Raw genomic sequence first — 12,699 nt, 5'->3', positions numbered from 1 at the left:
CAGAGCTTTGGTGCCTATTAAAAGAAAACTATTTAAAGGATTCATACCCATTTCCACAAAGCAGGCAAAAAGGGTGAACTTGGGACTGAGAGACAGGAAATTCATGAGGAGTAGTGGATAATGCAAATTTTGTTACCTAAAAATGGGAACAAACCCTATAGCATGTGACTTTGGGGCTGGACAGCAGGCAGAAACTGGAAAGACCTTGAGAAGATGTTACTGAAAAGTCCTGAAGACAGTTTCTTCCTGTTGCCTGTCTCACCGTATTTCACTGAGCTTATGCATTTCTTTAGGTGCAAGAAAATCAGAGGTGAATGCTATACCTAAATATAGGATAAAATCTGTGAAAACTGCAAATCACAGACTTTCTGGGAGTTTCTGATCTTTCTTGAGACCACATCCCTTTCTTCTCTGATACTCAGGTAATGAGGAGGAGCTTCAGCAGAGAGGCCCTCCTGGAAAGGCAAGTTTAGGATTATGGAGAATCTGAACAAACTGGCTCCTCCAGAAGGCAGGAGGCAGACTTTTCATCCAAGATGTTTAGGAAGTTACTGATGAGTAACGGTGATAAAATTGACCTCACATTTCTTTCACTCCCCTCACTCTGAACTTCATTAATATGCCCATTTCCTGTTTTGTTGTGTTTCTCTATATTTTTGTTTATGACACTCTAGATCATAAGAGATCAAATTGCCAACATTTGTTGGATCATAGGAAAAGCAAAACAATTCCAGAAAAATGTCTACCTCTGCTTCATTGACTACACTAAAGCCTTTGACTCTATGCTGCTGCTGCTAAGTTGCTTCAGTCGTGTCTGACTCTGTGTGACGCCATAGATGGCAGCCACCAGGCTCCCCTGTCCCTGGGATTCTCCAGGCAAGAACACTGGAGTGGGTTGCCATTTCCTTCTCCAATGCATGAAAGTGAAAAATGAAAGTGAAGTCACTCAGTCGTGTCTGACTCCTAGCAACCCCATGGACTGCAGCCTACCAGGCTCCTCCATGCATGGGATTTTCCAGGCAAAGTACTGGAGTAGGGTGCTATTGTCTTCTCCGTTTGACTTTATGGATCACAACAAACTGTGGAAAATTCTTAAAGAGATGGGAATATTAGACCACCTTACCTGCCTCCTGAGAAATCTGTATGCAGGTCAAGAAGCAACAGTTGGAACCAGACATGGAACAACAGACTGGTTCCAAATCGGGAAAGGAGCACATCAAGGCTGTATATTTTCACCCTGCTTTTTTTAACTTATATGCAGAATACATCAGATGAAATGCTGGTGTAGTGAAGCACAAACTGTAATCAAGTTTGCCAAGAGAAATATCAATAACCTCAGATATGCAGATGATACCACCCTTATGGCAGAAAGCGAAGAGGCTCTAAAGAGCCCCTTGATGAAAGTGAAAGAAGAGATTGAAAAAGCTGGCATAAAACTAAACATTCAAAAAACTAGAATAATGGCATCTGGTCCCATCATTTCATGGCAAATAGATGTGAAAACAATGGAAACAGTGAGAGACTTTATTTTCTTGGGCTCCAAAATCACTGTAGATGGTGACTGATGTGAGAGTTGTACCATAAAGAAAGCTGAGCACCAAAGAATTGATGCTTTTGAACTGTGGTGTTGGATAAGACTCTTGAGAGTCCCTTGGACTGCAAGGAATTAAAACCAGTCAATCCTAAAGAAAATCAGTCCTGAATATTCATTGGAAGGACTGATGCTGAAGCTGAAGCTTCAATATTTTGGCCACTTGATGTGAAGAACTGACTCATTGGAACTGACCCTTATGCTGGGAAAGACTGAAGGCTGGAGGAGAAGGGGACAACAGAGGATGAGATGGTTGGATGGCCTCACTGACTCAACGGACATGAGTTTGAGCAAGCTTCAGGAGCTGGTGATGGACAGGGAAGCCTGGCGTGCTGCAGCCCATGGGTTGCAAAGAGTTGGACAAGACTGAGTGGCTGAACTGAGGTCATAAGAACATTATTTTGCCCATATATGACTTTGGAGAGAGGGAGGTAGAGTGTGTTACTTTTTTACCCAGTGAGACCTTTAAAAGAGCAGGCTGGCTGGCTTTTCATAGATTCTGCAGCCTCTCCTCTGAATGATGGGAGAGCTGTATTCCAGATTGGGACCAAAGCATAGAAACTGGATTTACCACTTCACCAGTGAATCTTATTTTGCTGAGTTGTTTTTAATGAATTACTTGAATTTGCTGGCAGTCGGGTTGCTTTTGGTTTTGCTTTTTGTTTTTAATTAAGAGTCTTTTTTTTTAAATGAGCCAGCTATCAAATCCTGAAAGAAGACAGGAAAACAATCCTTGCTTTGTATCAGGAGCACAGGGTCTCTGATCTGGGACTGGAGACCTAGGATTTGTGGTTGAGTTTTCTTCCTCACCAGGTCTCTTTACATTATTGTTGTTACTGGTCTGAGCTGAGTCCCTAAACAGGCTTTGTGTGTGTGCGTGTGTGTGTGTGACCCTCGCAGCCCCTGTGTGTGCTCAGTGTCTGACTCAGTGATCAGTGTGCTCATATTTATATGTGTGTGACTTTGTGTGCTCAGTGTGCTCCTGTCTGACTCTTTGAGACCCCGTGGACTATAGCCTGCCAGGCTCCTCTGTCCATGGGATTTCCCAGGCAAGAAGACTGGAGTGGGTTGCCGTTTCCTTCTCCATGCAGTTCCTTTACCTGGGTGGAAATTAACAAATTTTCTGATATCTTTGCCACAGCTCCTTTAGACAGAGTTTTACTATTTGGATTTCAGCCATACTCAGCGGGGAAGGAGAAACACAGCACTTTCTTTACGCCCTGGATCGAGGCTTTAAAAGGTATTTCAGCCTCAAAGACAAGGCTACAAACAGGCAGAGCCTCTCTTCCGCTTCAGTTTCAGGGAGGTCGCTCTTCGGGGGTCCTTCTTCACCTCATCCTTATCCTCAACTCTCAGTCTCCCTTCTGAAAACTGATATCGAGGAATTTGAGACAGATCTCGCGTGCTTTACCCCAAGGCTGTAATAAATGAAGCCTGGAAAATCAGTGCGGAACATACTGCAGAGCAGAGGGCGTGACTGTAACTAAAGTGGCCCTGTGGCCCTCACCCGGAAACCTCGCATCATAGCGATGGGCAAGCTGTTCATTCCCTACTCTCGTCAACGTGCAACCTCTGACCCTCGACTGCTCTGAATTTTCAGGCAAAACTCTCAGAGGTGGATTAGGGGTCCTGTATTTCCTTTGACAAAAGCCAATCGAACATGATGTTAAAACTATCAGAGAGTGAGGGAATTTGTTTGATCACAGATCAGAAAATACAAAAGGGGTTGACAGTAGTGTGTCAAATTTTCCAAAAACGAATCAAAATAAAGCAACGAAACCCTAACAATTTCAGTATATAATCTGCTTTAAGACAAGGAGTTAAAAACTGAACTACTGGGGCTCCGTAGCTCAGGGGTTAGAGCACTGGTCTCGTAAACCAGGGGTCGTGAGTTCGAATCTCACTGGAGCCTTGGGGTGTTGCTTTTAGAGAAAACACATGACACAAATGAAGTTGCTGTGATACATGAATTCTTGATATCTGAAATTCAGGTGTGGAAAACCTCATTTGAAATGCCACTAATACAATTAATACCAATATAAGCTTTTTGATGTGAAGAGCCAACCCATTGGAAAAGACCCTGGTGCTGGGAAAGATTGAAGGCAAAAGGAAAAGGAGCGGCAGAGGATGAAATGGTTAGATAGCATCAGTGACTCAACGGACCTGAGTCTGGGCAAACTCCGGGAGGCAGTGAAGGACAGAGAAGCCTGGCATGCTGCAGTCCATGGGGTCGCAAAGAGTCGGACACGACTTAATGACTGAACAACAACAAGCCTTTTAATAAACCAGTTTCTACTGTGATTCAATTTGTCGTAACCTGGAGTCCCGACTAACTTAGGTGCTATAAGCCTAAAGAGATACTGTAATTATCGATTTTATCATACTTACTTAATGGAGTCTAAGCTTCCTTGAAGACAGGAGTAATATCTTGCTTCATATTGTATCTCAGAGCTAGATACAACAATAGAAAACTCAAAAACTGAAAAAGCAAAGAGAATAAAGACTGAAAAAAACAAGAACAGAGTGTTCAAGGGTTGCAGTACAACTAGAAAAGATGTAATATGTAAGTAAGGGGAACTCGAGAAGGAGAAGAGAGAAAGTAAGAGAAGAAATATTTGAGAGAATAATGACTGGGGATTTTCCTAAAATTAATGTCAGACACCTAACCACAGGTTGAGGAAGCTCAGAGAACACCAAGAATACATAATAAGACTACAACTAGCTACTTAATTTTTAAACTACAGAAAATAAAAGATAAAGTCCTGAAAGAAGTTAGAGGGAAAAACATCTTACCCATACAGAACCAGAGATAAGAATTATATCAGACTGCTCCTCAGAAACCATGCAAGCAAGAAGACAGTGAAGTTAAATATTTAAAATTTTGATGGGGGAAAAAAAAAAAAAAAACAACCCAGGGTTTTGTACCCTGCAAAATTATCCTTAGAAAGCAAGAAAAATACTTTCTAAGACCAACAACACTTTAGGGAATTTGTTGCTAGACTACCTGCCTTGCAAAAACAACCAAACAAACTAAAAACATGCTAAAAGGACTTCTTAAGAGGGATGGAAAAAAAAAAAAAGGTCAGAAACTCAGGTCTATATAGACAAAGGAAGAGCACTGAAGAAGAAATAAGTGAAGATAAAATAAAAACTTGTATTTTTCTTATTCTTAATTGATTTACTATGTAACAGTTTGTTCAAAATAATAGTATTAACTATTTGATTATGCACGCTTATTTATATACCACACACCTCTCTCTATATATATTTGCTTGTGTATGTCTGTATATATGTGACATGAATGACAGCAATGATACAAGGTACAGGAGAGAGGAATTGGGATTATTTTGTTGTTATAAGGTATTCACACTATTCAGGACATGATATAGTGCTATTAGTGTTATCTGAAAGTAGACTTGGGTTAGTTGTAAATATATATTGCAAACTACTGAAAAAAGTAAAAGAAGTGTAACTGTATGCTAAGATAGGAGAGAAAATAGAATCATATAAATGCTCAATTAAAACCTCAAAAGTGTAGATGACAAAAGTAGGAAGAAAGAACAAGGATAGTAAATAGAAGCCAATAATGACTTAGTAAATATTAATCCAACCACATCAATAATTACTCTGAATATTAATGGTCTAAGTACATCAATTATATAAGGGGGTTATTATCAAGAAGACAAGAAATAATAAGTGCTGGTGAAGGTGCAGAGAAATGGAAACCCTTCTGCACTGTAAGTGGAAATGTAAATTTATGCACTCATTATGGAAAACATCATGGAGGCTTCTAAAAAAATTAAAAATAGAACTACCATCACAGGTCAGTTGCTCAGTCGTGTCCGACTCTTTTCGACCCCATGAATCGCAGCACGCCAGGCTCCCTGTCCATCACCAACTCCCGGAGTTCACTCAGACTCACGTCCATCGAGTCAGTGATGCCATCCAGCCACCTCATCCTCTGTCATTCCCTTCTCCTCTTGCCCCCAATCCCTCCCAGCATCAGAGTGTTTTCCAATGAGTCAACTCTTCTGATGAGGTGGCCAAAGTACTGGAGTTTTAGCTTTAGCATCATTCTTTCCAAAGAAATCCCAGGGCTGATCTCCTTCAGAATGGACTGGTTGGATCTCCTTGCAGTCCAAGGGACTCTCAAGAGTCTTCTCCAACACCACAGTTCAAAAGCATCAATTCTTTGGTGCTCAGCCTTCTTCACAGTCCAACTCTCACATTCATACATGACCACAGGAAAAACCATAGCCTTGACTAGACAGACCTTTGTTGGCAAAGTAATGTCTCTGCTTTTGAATATGCTATCTAGGTTGGTCATAACTTTCCTTCCAAGGAGTAAGCGTCTTTTAATTTCATGGCTGCAGTCACCATCTGCAGTGATTTTGGAGCCCCCAAAATAAAGTCTGACACTGTTTCCACTGTTTCCCCATCTATTTCCCATGAAGTGATGGGACCAGATGCCATGATCTTCGTTTTCTGAACGTTGAGCTTTAAGCCAACTTTTTCACTCTCCACTTTCACTTTCATCAAGAGGCTTTTGAGATCCTCTTCACTTTTTGCCATAAGGGTGGTGTCATCTGCATATTTGAGGTTATTGATATTTCTCCCGGCAATCTTGATTCCAGCTTGTGTTTCTTCCAGTCCAGCGTTTCTCATGATGTACTCTGCATAGAAGTTAAATAAGCAGGGTAACAATATATAGCCTTGACGTACTCCTTTTCCTATTTGGAACCAGTCTATTGTTCCCTGACCAGTTCTAACTGTTGCTTCCTGACCTGCACACAGATTTCTCAAGAGGCAGGTCAAGTGGTCTGGTATTCCCATCTCTTGAAGAATTTTCCACAGTTTATTGTGATCCACATAGTCAAAGGCTTTGGCATAGTCAATAAAGCAGAAATAGATGTTTTTCTGGAACTCTCTTGCTTTTTCCATGATCCAGCGGAGGTTGGCAATTTGATCTCTGGTTCCTCTGACTTTTCTAAAACCAGCTTGAACATCAGGAAGTTCACGGTTCACATATTGCTGAAGCCTGGCTTGGAGAATTTTGAGCATTCCTTTACTAGCATGTGAGATGAGTGCAATTGTGCGGTAGTTTGAGCATTCTTTGGCATTGCCTTGCTTTGGGATTGGAATGAAAACTGACCTTTTCCAGTCCTGTGGCCACTGCTGAGTTTTCCAAATTTGCTGGCATATTGAGTGCAGCACTTTCACAGCAACATCTTTCAGGATTTGAAATAGCTCAACTGGAATTCCATCACCTCCACTAGCTTTGTTTGTAGTGATGCTTTCTAAGGCCCACTTGACTTCACATTCCAGGATGTCTGGCTCTAGGTCAGTGATCACACCATCGTGATTATCTGGGTCGTGAAGATCTTTTTTGTACAGTTCTTCTGTGTATTCTTGCCATCTCTTCTTAATATCTTCTGCTTCTGTTAGGTCCATACCATTTCTGTCCTTTATCCAGCCCATCTTTGCATGAAATGTTCCCTTGGTATCTCTAATTTCCTTGAAGAGATCTCTAGTCTTTCCCATTCTGTTGTTTTCTTCTATTTCTTTGCATTGATCCCTGAGGAAGGCTTTCTTATCTCTTCCTGCTATTTTTTGGAACTCTGCATTCACATGCTTATATCTTTCCTTTTCTCCTTTGCTTTTTGCTTCTCTTCTTTTCACAGCTATTTGTATGGCCTCCCCAGACAGCCATTTTGCTTTTTTGCATTTCTTTTCCATGGGGATGGTTTTGATCCCTGTCTCCTGTACAATGTCACGAACCTCAGTCCATAGCTCATCAGGCACTCTATCTATCAGATCTAGGCCCTTAAATCTATTTCTCACTTCTACTGTATAATCATAAGGGATTTGATTTAGGTCATATCTGAATGGTCTAGTGGTTTTCCCTACTTTCTTAAATTTAAGTCTGAATTTGGTAATAAGGAGTTCATGATCTGAGCCACAGTCAGCTCCTGGTCTTGTTTTTGTTGACTGTATAGAGCTTCTCCATCTTTGGCTGCAAAGAATATAATCAATCTGATTTCGGTGTTGACCATCTGATGATGTCCATGTGTAGAGTCTTCTCTTGTGTTGTTGGAAGAGGGTGTTTGCTATGACCAGTGCATTTTCTTGGCAAAACTCTATTAGAGTTTATTAGAACTACCATATGATCCAGCAAATTCACTTTTGGGTATTTATCTGGAACTTGAAGGAAACATCCCCTTTGATGAACTAAATCAAGTTGACCCAGAGAAAGGAATCCAGAGAGATAAATACTCCAAACTTTCTGTCTTGTCTCATTCTGTTTGCTCCCTCAATTGAAACTCAAGATGAAGTTGCAGGCCAGGGGAACCCAAATTGTGGTCAGTGCAGGCCATACTTCCATAGAAAAAAGAGCAGGCAGAAATCAGAAGATTTTTTTTTAACATTAACAATCCCAAGCACTTGGCTTTCTATCTACATTTTTCTTCATGCGCATGATTTTATTCTTATAATGCCTACATTGTGTTAATAAAAGTCAGTTTAATATCCAGTGACATATTTATTGTGAGTCTTGTAAGTTTTCATCTCTTAAGAATAGTTCCGAAGATACTGGTTCTTCTTGTCTAGATCCAGACTTGGAATACAGCACATGAGTGCTAAGATGAGGTTTATATAAATCACTTAGAACAATGTCTGGCCCATGATAAGCTCCATCCAACTTGTGGCTGCTACTGTTGTTTAGATGAATGCCCTCTAGAGGTTCAGGCAGAGCTAGAGGACTGTGTGGTGGGAATGTAGGAAGAGATCGTGTGGTGAGATGGTCATTACTAAAGGGCTATGTCACTTCTCACTGCTCCTTACTTTAAGGTGTGTTTTAAACATTCGTAACAATCCAGTTTAAAGAGATTTAAAGAAAGAGGAATGTGCCTTGAACTAAAGAGCCCCTTGATGAAAGTAAAAGAGGAGAGTGAAAAAACTGGCTTAAAACTCAACATTCAAAAAACTAAGATCCTGGCATCCAGTCCCATAACTTCATGGCAAATCGAAGGAGAAAAAGTGGAAACAGTGACAGATTTCATTTTCTTGGGCTCCAAAATCACTGTGAATGGTGACCGCAGCTGTGAAATTTAAAGACCCTTGCTCCTTGGAAGGAAAGCTATGACAAACCTAGACAGCATATTAAAAAGCAGAGACATCACTTTGCAGACCAAGGTCCATATAGTCAGAGCTATGGTTTTTCCAGTAGTCATGTATGGATATGAGACCTGGACCGTAAAGAAGGCCGAGTGCCAAAGAATTGATGCTTTTGAACTGTGGTGTTGGAAAAGGCTCTTGAGAGTCCGTTGGACAGCAAGGAGATCAAAGTAGTAAATCCTAAAGGAAATCAACCCTGAATATTCATTGTAAGGACTGATGCTGAAGCTGAAGCTCCAATACATTGGCCACCCAATGCAAAGAGCCAATTCATTGGAAAAGACTCTGATGCTGTGAAAGATTGAGGACAGAAAGAGAAGAGGGTGACAGAGGATGAGATGGTTGGATGGCATCATTGACTCAGTGGACATGAGTTTGAGCAAACTCTGGGAGATAGTGAAGGACAGGGAAGCCTGGTGTGCTATAGTCCATGGGGTCACAACGAGTCGGACATGACTAAGTAACTGAACGAGCAAAAAAGATCCAGTACAGCAATGCAACAGACGCCGAAATATGGAAACAGTTCTCTCCCCTCACACTCCTTCCTGCATCTGAATGGGGATATTGGGTCAGTTGATATCAGTCCTGTTTCTTAAGTCCCGTGTGGACAGGAATAGTCAGGCTATTCTATTATTTACACAACTCTCCTTCTCACTGACAGGAATTATTCCACAAAAGCCTAAAAGCCTCATATCTGGTATGTATGTGCCAGCTGCGATTACTCTAATACAAACAAGCATACTAACAAACAACATTGGCCTTTATAATGAGATGCCCCAGGCAGAAAATGAAGATACTGTGTGGGCAAATTGGGTTTGCCTCCACTCTACTGGGTTGTAGAGGCAAACTACCTGCAATGAACCTCGAAAGAAGGTCGAAGCTGGTGGAGGAGCAAGGTGGGAGCTGGGGTGGGGGACACCACCTTGATCTCTGTAACACTCGGCACTTTAAGGAGCCGTTTCCGCTCTGGTTGTTTTCCCACAGGAGATGCCGGACCAGCCGGCTGGCTGTATGACTTGGAATGAGGTTTGCAAGCAGGCTCGGGAAGGATTTAGGGGAACCTGGAGGCACAGCCCGGAGATGCTGGACAGCAAGGTGGATAGTTCCGCCAGAAGCGCAGCGGGGGCTGGGAAACCCGCTGGGCGAGTACAGGGCTGGCTCTGCTTCTCTGGGTCCTGATCTGGTAGGAAGCATCACGGACCAGCCAGGCGGTGCGCAGTGACGCAATCCCTCAGTCAAATAGTCTTGTCTTCCACGGAAATCGTTCCCTTCTTGGAGTCAAGGCGAGGGGGAACCGGAGTTCGCCCGCCCTTTCTCCTCAGCCTTCTCTCGGGGCTTCTGAAACGAGCATCCCTGAACCCCTGGGAAATGCTGATCCTCGCGGGCCCAGAGGAAGGATCACAAACACGCTTGCGGGAGAGATGGAAGTGTCTCTGCCAGGCCAGCCGCGGCTGAGGAGGGTGGGGAGAAGAGGGTCCTCAGCAGTGTGGCGCGTTCCCGCTCTGCTTGTCTTGGGGAGCCGGCGCGCCGGTCGCTCGTGGCTCTGTAGAGTGCGCACCGAGAGCTAAGGGAAAGCATGCTCCAGTGGCGCAATCGGTTAGCGCGCGGTACTTATACAGCAGTATATGTGCGGGTGATGCCGAGGTTGTGAGTTCGAGCCTCACCTGGAGCATGTTTTCTTCCCTTTATGGTTTCAGTCTCTTTTCTCTCTAATGCTTTCTTCTCTCCTCTTTAAAGATAAAAGCTTAAAAGAGGCTGTTACATTTTCCAAGGTGAGAACGCAGATATTCCCATGATTAAAGAGAATATTTGGTCGTTTTCAAACACAAAAAAATCACAAGCCGAAAGGAGGCAAATTGAGCTCATTCAGGCATATTCGATTCTCCTCTGTCAGGAGATCCTAAAGTCAGATTGCACAGCTTCGAATGAGTCTCGCTCATCCTTTCTTCTCTCCTAGTATAAAACCATCCCTCAGATCTTTGGGAACTGAGCACGCAAGAGGACAACCTGGGTCTTACGTTCTGCCATTTCGTGCAGCTGTCACAGGGGCTCACGAATGACCAGAAGCTGCGCACAGGCATCTTAACGTTGAGTTCCATAAGACATGCAGTGAGGTTGCTGAACTTCATCTGTGAAATATAAATGTGTTTGAGTCGAGCTCCACCGCCTACTTTACATAAACCAGACTGGGGAACAGAAATTTATCTCCCCCTGCAATGAAACACAGGTGGCTGTGTATGTATTTCTTCCTAATGTCATCAGAAAATAAACGACCTTGTTTGGAAAACGACATTCATCTGGAGGTAGTGTCTGAAATAAATGATCGTATATTGCTCTACTTTTATCCAGTCTCTCCTGGATTTCATTGTTTCACAGGGCCCTCCTTCTCTTGTGTTTCTTAAGTATGGTTACAGCCTACAGTTTCATCTCAATTTTTTTCTCACCTACTGATATACACATTTTTGTATTATATTCATTCCCTTAATTACAGCATCTTTCCAAATACTGATGATTTTAAGATTTCTTTCCCATCCAGTCCCCTCTTTTGAATCAAGACCTATGCATCCTACTGCCTACAGGATATTTCTGTCTAGACATTCTTGCAAGTCTGTAACCCCAACATATGGGGAAATCATCAAACTCAAATCCACTCCCTCTCCTGTGCACTTTATCTCAAAGGCAGCCATTCAGCAAATACTTGATGCCTGCTTTTTGGCAGATCCACTCTAGATGCTGAGATTACTGTAGTGGAAAAAATAAAATAAAATCTCTATCCTCTAGAACCTAATTTCTAGTAGGGAGAAATAAGCAATGAACAACTGAACATAAATGTATTTATATATAGTGAGACAAAGTGGTAATGTTTATAGCGAAAAGCAAAAATAGGATAAGAGGGATCGAGGATACCAGGGAATATGCTGGGAGTGCTATGTGATATAAGGTTGTTAGAGAAGGCCTAAGCAGTGACATTTAAGCAGATACCTGAAGGAAATAAGGGAGAAAGTCTTGGATATATATGGTAAACGACAGGTACAGGCAGATGTAAGAACAGAGGCAAAAGTCAAGCTATGGGAATGGCACCAGAGCATAGTTAGAGAAGAAAAAGGAAAAGAGGTCGCCCTGGCACATAGTAAGTCCTCTACATATGAATCTTCAAGTTGCAGAACTTTCAAAAATGCCAGCATGCATTCGCTTGTCCAGTCATGTGAGTTAGATCACTTGTCTGGCTTACATTGTCACATGCGTGCATCCTCTACAAGTGGTTGTGCTTTTGTGTACTTTATTGTACAGTACTGTATAGACTACAGTATCTTTCTTTCAAGTCTAGGAGGTCCAGAAGCAAGTGAAAAAGCATCAGTGCTGTATCTGGTACTGCTAAGAAGCGCTAGGAATTGGAGGCCCAGAAAAAGGAAGAAGAGAGAAGAGGAAGAAGTAACTGAAGAACTGAAGTGATTCATGATGCAGGAAATGGCAAGGGAGTTTTCTTTATTTGAGGAGGCACTGTTAGCTTTTGAGCACAGGACCTGAATCTATAATGATACACAAAGGATGTAGCAGCCATTCAGAAAGCAATACTGTACTACAGTGTCATTTATGGTGAGAAAAAAAGAGCTACTACCCAGATAGATCACTGGATCATCTTTTAAAAGAGGGTAGATAGAATTGAATTCAGCAAGGAATCAGAACTTATGTCTTCAGTGTCAGGCATGAGTGACACTGCACCTTGCCCTCCATCTCCTATTGCTGACAATCCTTCAGCTCTACCATCTCCCACCCCTTCTCCCTCCTCCAGTCAGTAGCTCTTCTTGCCTGTTCACTCCATACCAGCCCCTGAATGCCAGCTGTTGTATTGTACTACTCTACTGTGAGATTAAAATGTCTATTTTATTTTTTGTTTGTTATGTATTATTTGTGTGAAAAGTATTATAAACTTA

At 42.2% G+C, this 12,699-nt stretch overlaps 2 non-coding genes across 2 annotated transcripts; both read left to right on the top strand.

Annotated features, from left to right (window-relative positions):
* Positions 1–3,430: 3,430 nt before the first annotated feature.
* Positions 3,431–3,503, top strand: TRNAT-CGU. The gene has a single exon. It is a non-coding gene; the product is annotated as a tRNA-Thr (tRNA).
* A 6,839-nt stretch (positions 3,504–10,342) lies between these two features.
* On the top strand, positions 10,343–10,436 carry TRNAI-UAU. The gene is made up of 2 exons: positions 10,343–10,380; positions 10,401–10,436. It is a non-coding gene; the product is annotated as a tRNA-Ile (tRNA).
* The last annotated feature ends 2,263 nt before the right edge of the window (positions 10,437–12,699 follow it).

This window comes from Bos indicus x Bos taurus, chromosome 23 (genome assembly GCF_003369695.1).
Source record: "Bos indicus x Bos taurus breed Angus x Brahman F1 hybrid chromosome 23, Bos_hybrid_MaternalHap_v2.0, whole genome shotgun sequence".
Lineage (NCBI taxonomy): Eukaryota > Metazoa > Chordata > Mammalia > Artiodactyla > Bovidae > Bos > Bos indicus x Bos taurus.
This window is presented reverse-complemented; position numbering and strand designations above follow the sequence as displayed.